Below are 13,872 nucleotides of genomic sequence, written 5' to 3' on the forward strand. Positions count from 1 at the left end.
GCATTCAATTGGGTTCCATTTCTTCACGCTGCATGGAATACACTGCATTCAATCACGCTGCATGGAATCCACTGCATTCAATCGGGATGCATTTTACCATGCTGCGTGGTTTTCACTGCGTTCAATCACAATGCATGGAATCCACTGCATTCAATCGGGATGCTTTGGGCCATGCTGCATAAAATCCACTGCATTCAATCATGCTGCATGGAATCCACTGCATTCAATCATGCTGCAATAAATCCACTGCATTCAATAGGGTTCCATTTCTTCACGCTGCATGTTATACACTTCATTCATTCACGCTGCATGGAATCCACTGCATTCAATCGGGATGCATTTTACCTCGCTGCATGGATTACACTGCACTCAATGACAATGCATGGAATCCACTGCATTCCATCGGGATGCTTTGGGCCATGCTGCATAAAATCCACTGCATTCAATCATGCTGCATAAAATCCACTGCATTCAATCGGGATGCATTGGGCCTCGCTGCATGGAATAAACTGCATTCAATCAGGCTCCATGGAATCCACTGCATTCAATGGGGATGCATTCTACCATGCTGCATGGAGTTCACTGCATTCAATCACAATGCATGGAATCCACTGCATTCCATCGGGATGCTTTGGGCCATGCTGCATAAAATCCACTGCATTCAATCGGGATGCATTGGGCCTCGCTGCATGGACTCCACTGCATACAATCGGGATCCATTGCGCCAAAATGCATGGAATCCTCTGCATTCATTGACGCTGCATGGAATCCACTGCATTCCATCGGGATGCTTTGGGCCATGCTGCATAAAATCCACTGCATTCAATCATGCTGCATGGAATCCACTGCATTCAATCATGCTGCATAAAATCCACTGCATTCAATAGGGTTCCATTTCTTCTTCACGCTGCCTGGAATCCACTGCATTCAATCACGCTGCATGGAATCCACTGCATTCAATATGGATGCATTTTACCACTCTGCATGGAATCCACTGCATTTAATCACGCTGCATGTAATCCATGGAATTTAATCGGGATTCATTTTACTAAGCTGTATGGAATCGACTGCATTTAATCACGCTGCATGGAATCCACTGCATTCAATTGGGATTCATTTTACAAGGCTGCATGGAGTACACTGCATTCAATCACAATGGATGGAATCCACTGCATTCAAACGGGATGCTTTGGGCCATGCTGCATAAAATCCACTGCATTCAATCATGCTGCATGGAATCCACTGCATTCAATCATGCAGCATAAAATCCGCTGCATTCCATAGGGTTCCATTTCTTCATGCTGCATGGAATACACTGCATTCAATCAGGCTGCATGGAATCCACTGCATTCAATCGGGATGCATTTTTCCTCGTTGCATGGATTACACTGCATTCCATCACAATGCATCGAATCCACTGCATTCAATCGGGAAGCTTTGGGCCATGCTGCATACAATCCACTGCATTCAATCGGGATGCACTGGGCCTCGCTGCATGGACTCCACTGCATATAATCGGGATCCATTGCGCCACAATGCATGGAATACTCTGCATGCAATGACGCTGAATGGAATCCACTGCATTGAATCGTGAAGCTATGGGCCATGCTGCATAAAATCCACTGCATGCAATCATGCTGCATGGAATCCACTGCATTCAATCATGTTGCATAAAATCCACTGCATTCAATAGGGTTCCATTTCTTCACCCTGCATGGAATCCACTGCATTCAACCACGCTGCATGGAATCCACTGCATTCAATCGGGATGCATTTTACCACTCTGCATGGATTACACTGCATTTAATCACGCTGCATGTAATCCATGGAATTTTAATCGGGATTCATTTTACTAAGCTGTATGGAATCGACTGCACTTAATCACGCTGCATGGAATCCACTGCATTCAATCGGGATGCATTTTACCACGTTGCATGCAGTTCACTGCATTCAATCACAATGCATGGAATCCACTGCATTCAATCGGGATGCTTTGGGCCATGCTGCATAAAATCCACTGCATTCAATCTTGCTTTTTGAATCCACTGCATTCAGTAATGCTGCATAAATCCTTGCATTCAATTGGGTTCCATTTCTTCACGCTGCATGGAATCCACTGCATTCAATCACGCTGCATGGAATCCACTGCATTCAACATGGATGAATTTTACCACGCTGCATTTAGTACACTGTATTAAATCACAATTCATGGAATCCATTGCATTCAATCGGGATGCTTTGGGCCATGCTGCATAAAATCCACTGCATTCAATCTGGATGCACTGGGCATCGCTGCATGGACTCCACTGCATACAATCCAGATCTATTGCGCCACAATGCATGGAATCCTCTGCATTCAATGACGCTGCATGGAATCCACTGCATTCAATCGGGATGCTTTGGGCCATGCTGCATAAAATCCATTGCATTCAATCATGCTGCATGGAATCCACTGCATTCAATCGGGATGCATTTTACCATGCTGCATTGATTACCCTTCATTCAATCAGGCTGCATGGAATCCACTGCATTCTATCGGGATGCTTTGGGCCATGCTGCATAAAATCCACTGCATTTAATCGGGATGCATTTGGCCACGCTGCATGGACTCCACTGCATAAAATCGGGATCCATTGCCCCAAAATGCAAGGAATCATCTGCATTCAATGACGCTGCATGGAATCCACTGCATTCCATCGGGATGCTTTGGGCCATGCTGCATAAAATCCACTGCATTCAACCATGCTGCATGGAATCCACTGCATTCAATCATGCTGCATAAAATCCACTGCATTCAATCGGGATGCATTGGGCCCCGCTGCATGGAATAAACTGCATTCAATCAGGCTCCATGGAATCCACTGCATTCAATGGGGATGCATTCTACCATGCTGCATGGAGTTCACTGCATTCAATCACAATGCATGGAATCCACTGCATTCCATCGGGATGCTTTGGGCCATGCTGCATAAAATCCACTGCATTCAATCGGGATGCATTGGGCCTCGCTGCATGGACTCCACTGCATACAATCGGGATCCATTGCGCCAAAATGCATGGAATCCTCTGCATTCATTGACGCTGCATGGAATCCACTGCATTCCATCGGGATGCTTTGGGCCATACTGCATAAAATCCACTGCATGCAATCATGCTGCATGGAATCCACTGCATTCAATCATGCTGCATAAAATCCACTGCATTCAATAGGGTTCCATTTCTTCTTCACGCTGCCTGGAATCCACTGCATTCAATCACGCTGCATGGAATCCACTGCATTCAATATGGATGCATTTTACCACTCTGCATGGAATCCACTGCATTTAATCACGCTGCATGTAATCCATGGAATTTAATCGGGATTCATTTTACTAAGCTGTATGGAATCGACTGCATTTAATCACGCTGCATGGAATCCACTGCATTCAATGGGGATTCATTTTACAAGGCTGCATGGAGTACACTGCATTCAATCACAATGCATGGAATCCACTGCATTCAAACGGGATGCTTTGGGCCATGCTGCATAAAATCCACTGCATTCAATCATGCTGCATGGAATCCACTGCATTCAATCATGCAGCATAAAATCCGCTGCATTCCATAGGGTTCCATTTCTTCATGCTGCATGGAATACACTGCATTCAATCAGGCTGCATGGAATCCACTGCATTCAATCGGGATGCATTTTTCCTCGTTGCATGGATTACACTGCATTCCATCACAATGCATCGAATCCACTGCATTCAATCGGGAAGCTTTGGGCCATGCTGCATACAATCCACTGCATTCAATCGGGATGCACTGGGCCTCGCTGCATGGACTCCACTGCATATAATCGGGATCCATTGCGCCACAATGCATGGAATACTCTGCATTCAATGACGCTGAATGGAATCCACTGCATTGAATCGTGAAGCTATGGGCCATGCTGCATAAAATCCACTGCATGCAATCATGCTGCATTGAATCCACTGCATTCAATCATGTTGCATAAAATCCACTGCATTCAATAGGGTTCCATTTCTTCACCCTGCATGGAATCCACTGCATTCAACCACGCTGCATGGAATCCACTGCATTCAATCGGGATGCATTTTACCACTCTGCATGGATTACACTGCATTTAATCACGCTGCATGTAATCCATGGAATTTTAATCGGGATTCATTTTACTAAGCTGTATGGAATCGACTGCACTTAATCACGCTGCATGGAATCCACTGCATTCAATCGGGATGCATTTTACCACGTTGCATGCAGTTCACTGCATTCAATCACAATGCATGGAATCCACTGCATTCAATCGGGATGCTTTGGGCCATGCTGCATAAAATCCACTGCATTCAATCTTGCTTTTTGAATCCACTGCATTCAGTAATGCTGCATAAATCCTTGCATTCAATTGGGTTCCATTTCTTCACGCTGCATGGAATACACTGCATTCAATCACGCTGCATGGAATCCACTGCATTCAATCGGGATGCATTTTACCATGCTGCGTGGTTTTCACTGCATTCAATCACAATGCATGGAATCCACTGCATTCCATCGGGATGCTTTGGGCCATGCTGCATAAAATCCACTGCATTCAATCATGCTGCATGGAATCCACTGCATTCAATCATGCTGCATAAAATCCACTGCATTCAATAGGGTTCCATTTCTTCACGCTGCATGTAATACACTGCATTCAATCACACTGAATGGAATCCACTGCATTCAATCGGGATGCATTTTACCTCGCTGCATGGATTACACTGCATTCAATCACAATGCTTGGAATCCACTGCATTCCATCGGGATGCTTTGGGCCATGCTGCATAAAATCCACTGCATTCAATCGGGATGCATTGGGCCACGCTGCATCGACTCCACTGCATTCACTCGGTATCCATTGCGCCACAATGCAAGGAATCCTCTGCATTCATTGACGCTGCATGGACTCCACTGCATTCAATCGGGATGCTTTGGGCCATGCTGCATAAAATCCACTGCATTCAACCATGCTGCATGGAATCCATTTCATTCAATCATGCTCTATAAAATCCAATGCATTCAATAGGGTTCCATTACTTCACGCTGCATGGAATACACTACATTAAATCAGGATGCATGGAATCGACTGCATTCAATCAGGATGCATTATACCACGTTGCATGGATTACCCTACATTCAATCACAATGCATGGAATCCACTGCATTCAATCGGGATGCCTTGGGCCATGCTGCATAAAATCCACTGCATTCAATGGTGATGCATTGGGCCTCGCTGCATAGACTCCACTGCATATAATCGGGATCCATTGCGCCACAATGCATGGAATACTCTGCATTCAATGACGCTGCATGGAATCCACTGCATTCCATCGGGAAGCTTTGGGCCATGCTGCATAAAATCCACTGCATTCAATCATGCTGCATGGAATCCACTGCATTCAATCGGGATGCATTTTACAAGGCTGCATGGATTACATTTCATACACTCAAAATGCATGGAATCCACTGCGTTCTATAGGTATGCTTTGGCCATACTGCATAAAATACACTGCATTCAATTTGCTGCATGGAATCCACTGCATTCAATCATGCTGAATAAAATCCACTGCATTCAATAGGGTTCCATTTCTTCACGCTGCATGGAATACACTGCATTCAATCAGGCTCCATGGAATCCACTGCATTCAATGGGGATGCATTCTACAATGCTGCATGGAGTTCACTGCATTCAATCACAACGCATGTAATCCACTGCATTCCATCGGGATGCTTTGGGCCATGCTGCATAAAATCCACTGCATTCAATCGGGATGCATTGGGCTTCGCTGCATGGACTCCACTGAATACAATCGGGATCCATTGCGCCAAAATGCATGGAATACTCTGCATTCATTGACGCTGCATGGACTCCACTGCATTCAATCGGGATGCTTTGGGCCATGCTGCATAAAATCCACTGCATTCAACCATGCTGCATGGAATCCATTTCATTCAATCATGCTCTATAAAATCCAATGCATTCAATAGGGTTCCATTACTTCACGCTGCATGGAATACACTGCATTAAATCAGGATGCATGGAATCGACTGCATTCAATCAGGATGCCTTATACCACGTTGCATGGATTACCCTACATTCAATCACAATGCATGGAATCCACTGCATTCAATCGGGATGCTTTGGGCCATGCTGCATAAAATCCACTGCATTCAATCGGGATGCATTGGGCCTCGCTGCATAGACTCCACTGCATATAATCGGGATCCATTGCGCCACAATGCATGGAATATTCTGCATTCAACGACGCTGCATGAAATCCACTGCATTCCATCGGGAAGCTTTGGGCCATGCTGCATAAAATCCACTGCATTCAATCATGCTGCATGGAATCCACTGCATTCGATCGGGATGCATTTTACAAGGCTGCATGGATTACATTTCATACACTCAAAATGCATGGAATCCACTGCGTTCTATAGGTATACTTTGGGCCATACTGCATAAAATACACTGCATTCAATTTGCTGCATGGAATCCACTGCATTCAATCATGCTGCATAAAATCCACTGCATTCCATCGGGATGCATTGGGCCTCGCTGCATGGAATACACTGCATTCAATCACGCTGCATGAATTCCACTGCATTCAATGGGGATGCATTCTACAATGCTGCATGGAGTTCACTGCATTCAATCACAATGCATGGAATCCACTACATTCCATCGGGATGCTTTGGACCATGCTGCATAAAATCGACTGCATTCAATCGGGATGCATTGGGCCTCGCTGCATGGACTCCACTGCATACAATCGGGATCCATTGCACCAAAATGCATGGAATCCTCCGCATGCAACGACGATGCATGGACTCCACTGCATTCAATCGGGATGCTTTGGGCCATGCTGCATAAAATCCACTGCATTCAATCATGCTGCATGGAATCCACTGCATTCAATCATGCTGTATAAAATCCACTGCATTCAATAGGGTTCCATTTCTTCACGTGGCATCGAATCCACTGCATTCAATCACGCTGCATGGAATCCACTGCATTCAATCGGGATGCATTTTTCCTCGCTGCATGGAGTACACTGCATTCAATCATGCTGCATAAAATCCACTGCATTCCATCGGGATGCTTTGGGCCATGCTGCATAAAATCCACTGCATTCAACCATGCTGCATGGAATCCACTGCATTCAATCATGCTGCATAAAATCCACTGCATTCAATCGGGATGCATTGGGCCTCGCTGCATGGAATAAACTGCATTCAATCAGGCTCCATGGAATCCACTGCATTCAATGGGGATGCATTCTACCATGCTGCATGGAGTTCACTGCATTCCATCACAATGCATGGAATCCACTGCATTCCATCGGGATGCTTTGGGCCATGCTGCATACAATCCACTGCATTCAATCGGGATGCATTGGGCCTCGCTGCATGGACTCCACTGCATACAATCGGGATCCATTGCGCCAAAATGCATGGAATCGACTGCATTTAATCACGGTGCATGGAATCCACTGCATTCAATCGGGATGCATTTTACCACACTGCTTGGATTACACTGCATTCAATCGCAATGCATAGAATCCACTGCATTCAATATGGATGCATTTTACCACTCTGCATGGAATCCACTGCATTTAATCACGCTGCATGTACTCCATGGAATTTAATCGGGATTCATTTTACTAAGCTGTATGGAATCGACTGCATTTAATCACACTGCATGGAATCCACTGCATTCAATCGGGATTCATTTTACAAGGCTGCATGGAGTACACTGCATTCAATCACAATGCATGGAATCCACTGCATTCAAACGGGATGCTTTGGGCCATGCTGCATAAAATCCACTGCATTCAATCATGCTGCATGGAATCCACTGCATTCAATCATGCAGCATAAAATCCGCTGCATTCCATAGGGTTCCATTTCTTCATGCTGCATGGAATACACTGCATTCAATCAGGCTGCATAAAATCCGCTGCATTCCATAGGGTTCCATTTCTTCATGCTGCATGGAATACACTGCATTCAATCAGGCTGCATGGAATCCACTGCATTCCATCGGGATGCATTTTTCCTCGTTGCATGGATTACACTGCATTCCATCACAATGCATGGAATCCACTGCATTCAATCAGGAAGCTTTGGGCCATGCTGCATACAATCCACTGCATTCAATCGGGATGCACTGGGCCTCGCTGCATGGACTCCACTGCATATAATCGGGATCCATTGCGCCACAATGCATGGAATACTCTGCATTCAATGACGCTGAATGGAATCCACTGCATTGAATCGTGAAGCTATGGGCCATGCTGCATAAAATCCACTGCATGCAATCATGCTGCATTGAAACCACTGCATTCAATCATGCTGCATAAAATCCACTGCATTCAATAGGGTTCCATTACTGCACCCTGCATGGAATCCACTGCATTCAACCACGCTGCATGGAATCCACTGCATTCAATCGGGATGCATTTTACCACTCTGCATGGATTACACTGCATTTAATCACGCTGCATGTAATCCATGGAATTTAATCGGGATTCATTTTACTAAGCTGTATGGAATCGACTGCACTTAATCACGCTGCATGGAATCCACTGCATTCAATCGGGATGCATTTTACCACGTTGCATGCAGTTCACTGCATTCAATCACAATGCATGGAATCCACTGCATTCCATCGGGATGCTTTGGGCCATGCTGCATAAAATCCACTGCATTCAATCTTGCTTTTTGAATCCACTGCATTCAGTAATGCTGCATAAAATCCTTGCATTCAATTGGGTTCCATTTCTTCACGCTGCCTGGAATCCACTGCATTCAATCACGCTGCATGGAATCCACTGCATTCTATCGGGATGCATTTTACCTCGCTGCATGGATTACACTGCATTCAATCACAATGCATGGAATCCACTGCATTCCATCGGGATGCTTTGGGCCATGCTGCATAAACTCCACTGCATTCAATCGGGAGGCATTGGGCCTCGCTGCATGGACTCCACTGCATAAAATCTGGATCCATTGCGCCACAATGCATGGAATCCTCTGCATTCAACGACGCTGCATGGAATCCACTGCATTCCATCGGGATGTTTTGGGCCATGCTGCATAAAATCTACTGCATTCAATCGGGATGCATTGGGCCTCGCTGCATGAACTCCACTGCATACAATCTGGAACCATTGCGCCAAAATGCATGGAATACTCTGCATTCAACGACGCTGCATGGAATCCACTGCATTCAATCGGGATGCTTTGGGCCATGCTGCATAAATCCATTGCATTCAATCATGCTTCATGGAATCCACTGCATTCAATCGTGCTGCATAAAATCCACTGCATTCAATAGGGTTCCATTTCTTCACGCTGCATGGAATCCACTACATTCAATCACGCTGCATGGAATCCACTGCATTCTATCGGGATGCATTTTACCACGCTGCATAGATTCCACCGCATTCAATCACAATGCATGGAATCCACTGCATTCAATCGGGATGCTTTGGGCCATGCTGCATAAAATCCACTGCATTCAATCGGGATGCATTGGGCCTCGCTGCATGGACTCCACTGCATTCAATCGGGATCCTTTGTGCCACAATGCATGGAATTCTCTTCATTCAATGACGCTGCATCGAATCCACTGCATTCAATCGGAATCCATTGTGCTACAATGCATGGAATCCTCTGCATTCAATGACGCTGCATGGAATCCACTGCATTCCATCAGGATGCTTTGGGCCATGCTGCATAAAATCCACTGCATGCAATCATGCTGCATGGAATCCACTGCATTCAATCATGCTGCATAAAATCCACTGCATTCAATAGGGTTCCATTTCTTCACGCTGCATGGAATCCACTGCATTCAATCACGCTGCATGGAATCCACTGCATTCAACATGGATGAATTTTACCACGCTGCATTTAGTACACTGTATTCAATCACAATTCATGGAATCCATTGCATTCAATCGGGATGCTTTGGGCCATGCTGCATAAAATCCACTGCATTCAATCGGGATGCACTGGGCATTGCTGCATGGACTCCACTGCATACAATCCGGATCCATTGCGCCACAATGCATGGAATCCTCTTCATTCAACGACGCTGCATGGAATCCACTGCATTCCATCGGGATGCTTTGGGCCATGCTGCATAAAATCCACTGCATTCAATCGGGATGCATTGGGCCTCGCTGCATGGACTCCACTGCATACAATCGGGATCCATTGCGCCACAATGCATGGAATCCTCTGCATTCAATGACGCTGCATGGAATCCACTGCATTCCATCGGGATGCTTTGGGCCATGCTGCATAAAATCCACTGCATTCAATCATGCTGCATGGAATCCACTGCATTCAATCATGCTGCATAAAATCCACTGCATTCAATAGGGTTCCATTTCTTCTTCACGCTGCCTGGAATCCACTGCATTCAATCACGCTGCATGGAATCCACTGCATTCAACATGGATGAATTTTACCACGCTGCATTTAGTACACTGTATTCAATCACAATTCATGGAATCCATTGCATTCAATCGGGATGCTTTGGGCCATGCTGCATAAAATCCACTGCATTCAATCTGGATGCACTGGGCATCGCTGCATGGACTCCACTGCATACAATCCGGATCCATTGCGCCACAATGCATGGAATCCTCTGCATTCAATGACGCTGCATGGAATCCACTGCATTCAATCGGGATGCTTTGGGCCATGCTGCATAAAATCCATTGCATTCAATCATGCTGCATGGAATCCACTGCATTCTATCGGGATGCATTTTACCTCGCTGCATGGATTACACTGCATTCAATCACAATGCATGGAATCCACTGCATTCCATCGGGATGCTTTGGGCCATGCTGCATAAACTCCACTGCATTCAATCGGGAGGCATTGGGCCTCGCTGCATGGACTCCACTGCATAAAATCTGGATCCATTGCGCCACAATGCATGGAATCCTCTGCATTCAACGACGCTGCATGGAATCCACTGCATTCCATCGGGATGTTTTGGGCCATGCTGCATAAAATCTACTGCATTCAATCGGGATGCATTGGGCCTCGCTGCATGAACTCCACTGCATACAATCTGGAACCATTGCGCCAAAATGCATGGAATACTCTGCATTCAACGACGCTGCATGGAATCCACTGCATTCAATCGGGATGCTTTGGGCCATGCTGCATAAATCCATTGCATTCAATCATGCTTCATGGAATCCACTGCATTCAATCGTGCTGCATAAAATCCACTGCATTCAATAGGGTTCCATTTCTTCACGCTGCATGGAATCCACTACATTCAATCACGCTGCATGGAATCCACTGCATTCTATCGGGATGCATTTTACCACGCTGCATAGATTCCACCGCATTCAATCACAATGCATGGAATCCACTGCATTCAATCGGGATGCTTTGGGCCATGCTGCATAAAATCCACTGCATTCAATCGGGATGCATTGGGCCTCGCTGCATGGACTCCACTGCATTCAATCGGGATCCTTTGTGCCACAATGCATGGAATTCTCTTCATTCAATGACGCTGCATCAAATCCACTGCATTCAATCGGAATCCATTGTGCTACAATGCATGGAATCCTCTGCATTCAATGACGCTGCATGGAATCCACTGCATTCCATCAGGATGCTTTGGGCCATGCTGCATAAAATCCACTGCATGCAATCATGCTGCATGGAATCCACTGCATTCAATCATGCTGCATAAAATCCACTGCATTCAATAGGGTTCCATTTCTTCACGCTGCATGGAATCCACTGCATTCAATCACGCTGCATGGAATCCACTGCATTCAACATGGATGAATTTTACCACGCTGCATTTAGTACACTGTATTCAATCACAATTCATGGAATCCATTGCATTCAATCGGGATGCTTTGGGCCATGCTGCATAAAATCCACTGCATTCAATCGGGATGCACTGGGCATTGCTGCATGGACTCCACTGCATACAATCCGGATCCATTGCGCCACAATGCATGGAATCCTCTTCATTCAACGACGCTGCATGGAATCCACTGCATTCCATCGGGATGCTTTGGGCCATGCTGCATAAAATCCACTGCATTCAATCGGGATGCATTGGGCCTCGCTGCATGGACTCCACTGCATACAATCGGGATCCATTGCGCCACAATGCATGGAATCCTCTGCATTCAATGACGCTGCATGGAATCCACTGCATTCCATCGGGATGCTTTGGGCCATGCTGCATAAAATCCACTGCATTCAATCATGCTGCATGGAATCCACTGCATTCAATCATGCTGCATAAAATCCACTGCATTCAATAGGGTTCCATTTCTTCTTCACGCTGCCTGGAATCCACTGCATTCAATCACGCTGCATGGAATCCACTGCATTCAACATGGATGAATTTTACCACGCTGCATTTAGTACACTGTATTCAATCACAATTCATGGAATCCATTGCATTCAATCGGGATGCTTTGGGCCATGCTGCATAAAATCCACTGCATTCAATCTGGATGCACTGGGCATCGCTGCATGGACTCCACTGCATACAATCCGGATCCATTGCGCCACAATGCATGGAATCCTCTGCATTCAATGACGCTGCATGGAATCCACTGCATTCAATCGGGATGCTTTGGGCCATGCTGCATAAAATCCATTGCATTCAATCATGCTGCATGGAATCCACTGCATTCAATCGGGATGCATTTTACCATGCTGCATTGATTACCCTTCATTCAATCAGGCTGCATGGAATCCACTGCATTCTATCGGGATGCTTTGGGCCATGCTGCATAAAATCCACTGCATTTAATCGGGATGCATTTGGCCACGCTGCATGGACTCCACTGCATAAAATCGGGATCCATTGCCCCAAAATGCAAGGAATCATCTGCATTCAATGACGCTGCATGGAATCCACTGCATTCCATCGGGATTCTTTGGGCCATGCTGCATAAAATCCACTGCATTCAACCATGCTGCATGGAATCCACTGCATTCAATCATGCTGCATAAAATCCACTGCATTCAATCGGGATGCATTGGGCCTCGCTGCATGGAATAAACTGCATTCAATCAGGCTCCATGGAATCCACTGCATTCAATGGGGATGCATTCTACCATGCTGCATGGAGTTCACTGCATTCAATCACAATGCATGGAATCCACTGCATTCCATCGGGATGCTTTGGGCCATGCTGCATAAAATCCACTACATTCAATCGGGATGCATTGGGCCTCGCTGCATGGACTCCACTGCATACAATCGGGATCCATTGCGCCAAAATGCATGGAATCCTCTGCATTCATTGACGCTGCATGGAATCCACTGCATTCCATCGGGATGCTTTGGGCCATACTGCATAAAATCCACTGCATGCAATCATGCTGCATGGAATCCACTGCATTCAATCATGCTGCATAAAATCCACTGCATTCAATAGGGTTCCATTTCTTCTTCACGCTGCCTGGAATCCACTGCATTCAATCACGCTGCATGGAATCCACTGCATTCAATATGGATGCATTTTACCACTCTGCATGGAATCCACTGCATTTAATCACGCTGCATGTAATCCATGGAATTTAATCGGGATTCATTTTACTAAGCTGTATGGAATCGACTGCATTTAATCACGCTGCATGGAATCCACTGCATTCAATCGGGATTCATTTTACAAGGCTGCATGGAGTACACTGCATTCAATCACAATGCATGGAATCCACTGCATTCAAACGGGATGCTTTGGGCCATGCTGCATAAAATCCACTGCATTCAATCATGCTGCATGGAATCCACTGCATTCAATCATGCAGCATAAA

This window comes from Sus scrofa, chromosome 16 (assembly GCF_054392235.1).
Source record: "Sus scrofa isolate SSC_HxYL_T2T_F1_AM1 chromosome 16, Sscrofa_HxYL_maternal_Yorkshire_Landrace_v2.0, whole genome shotgun sequence".
Classification (NCBI taxonomy): Eukaryota; Metazoa; Chordata; class Mammalia; order Artiodactyla; family Suidae; genus Sus; species Sus scrofa.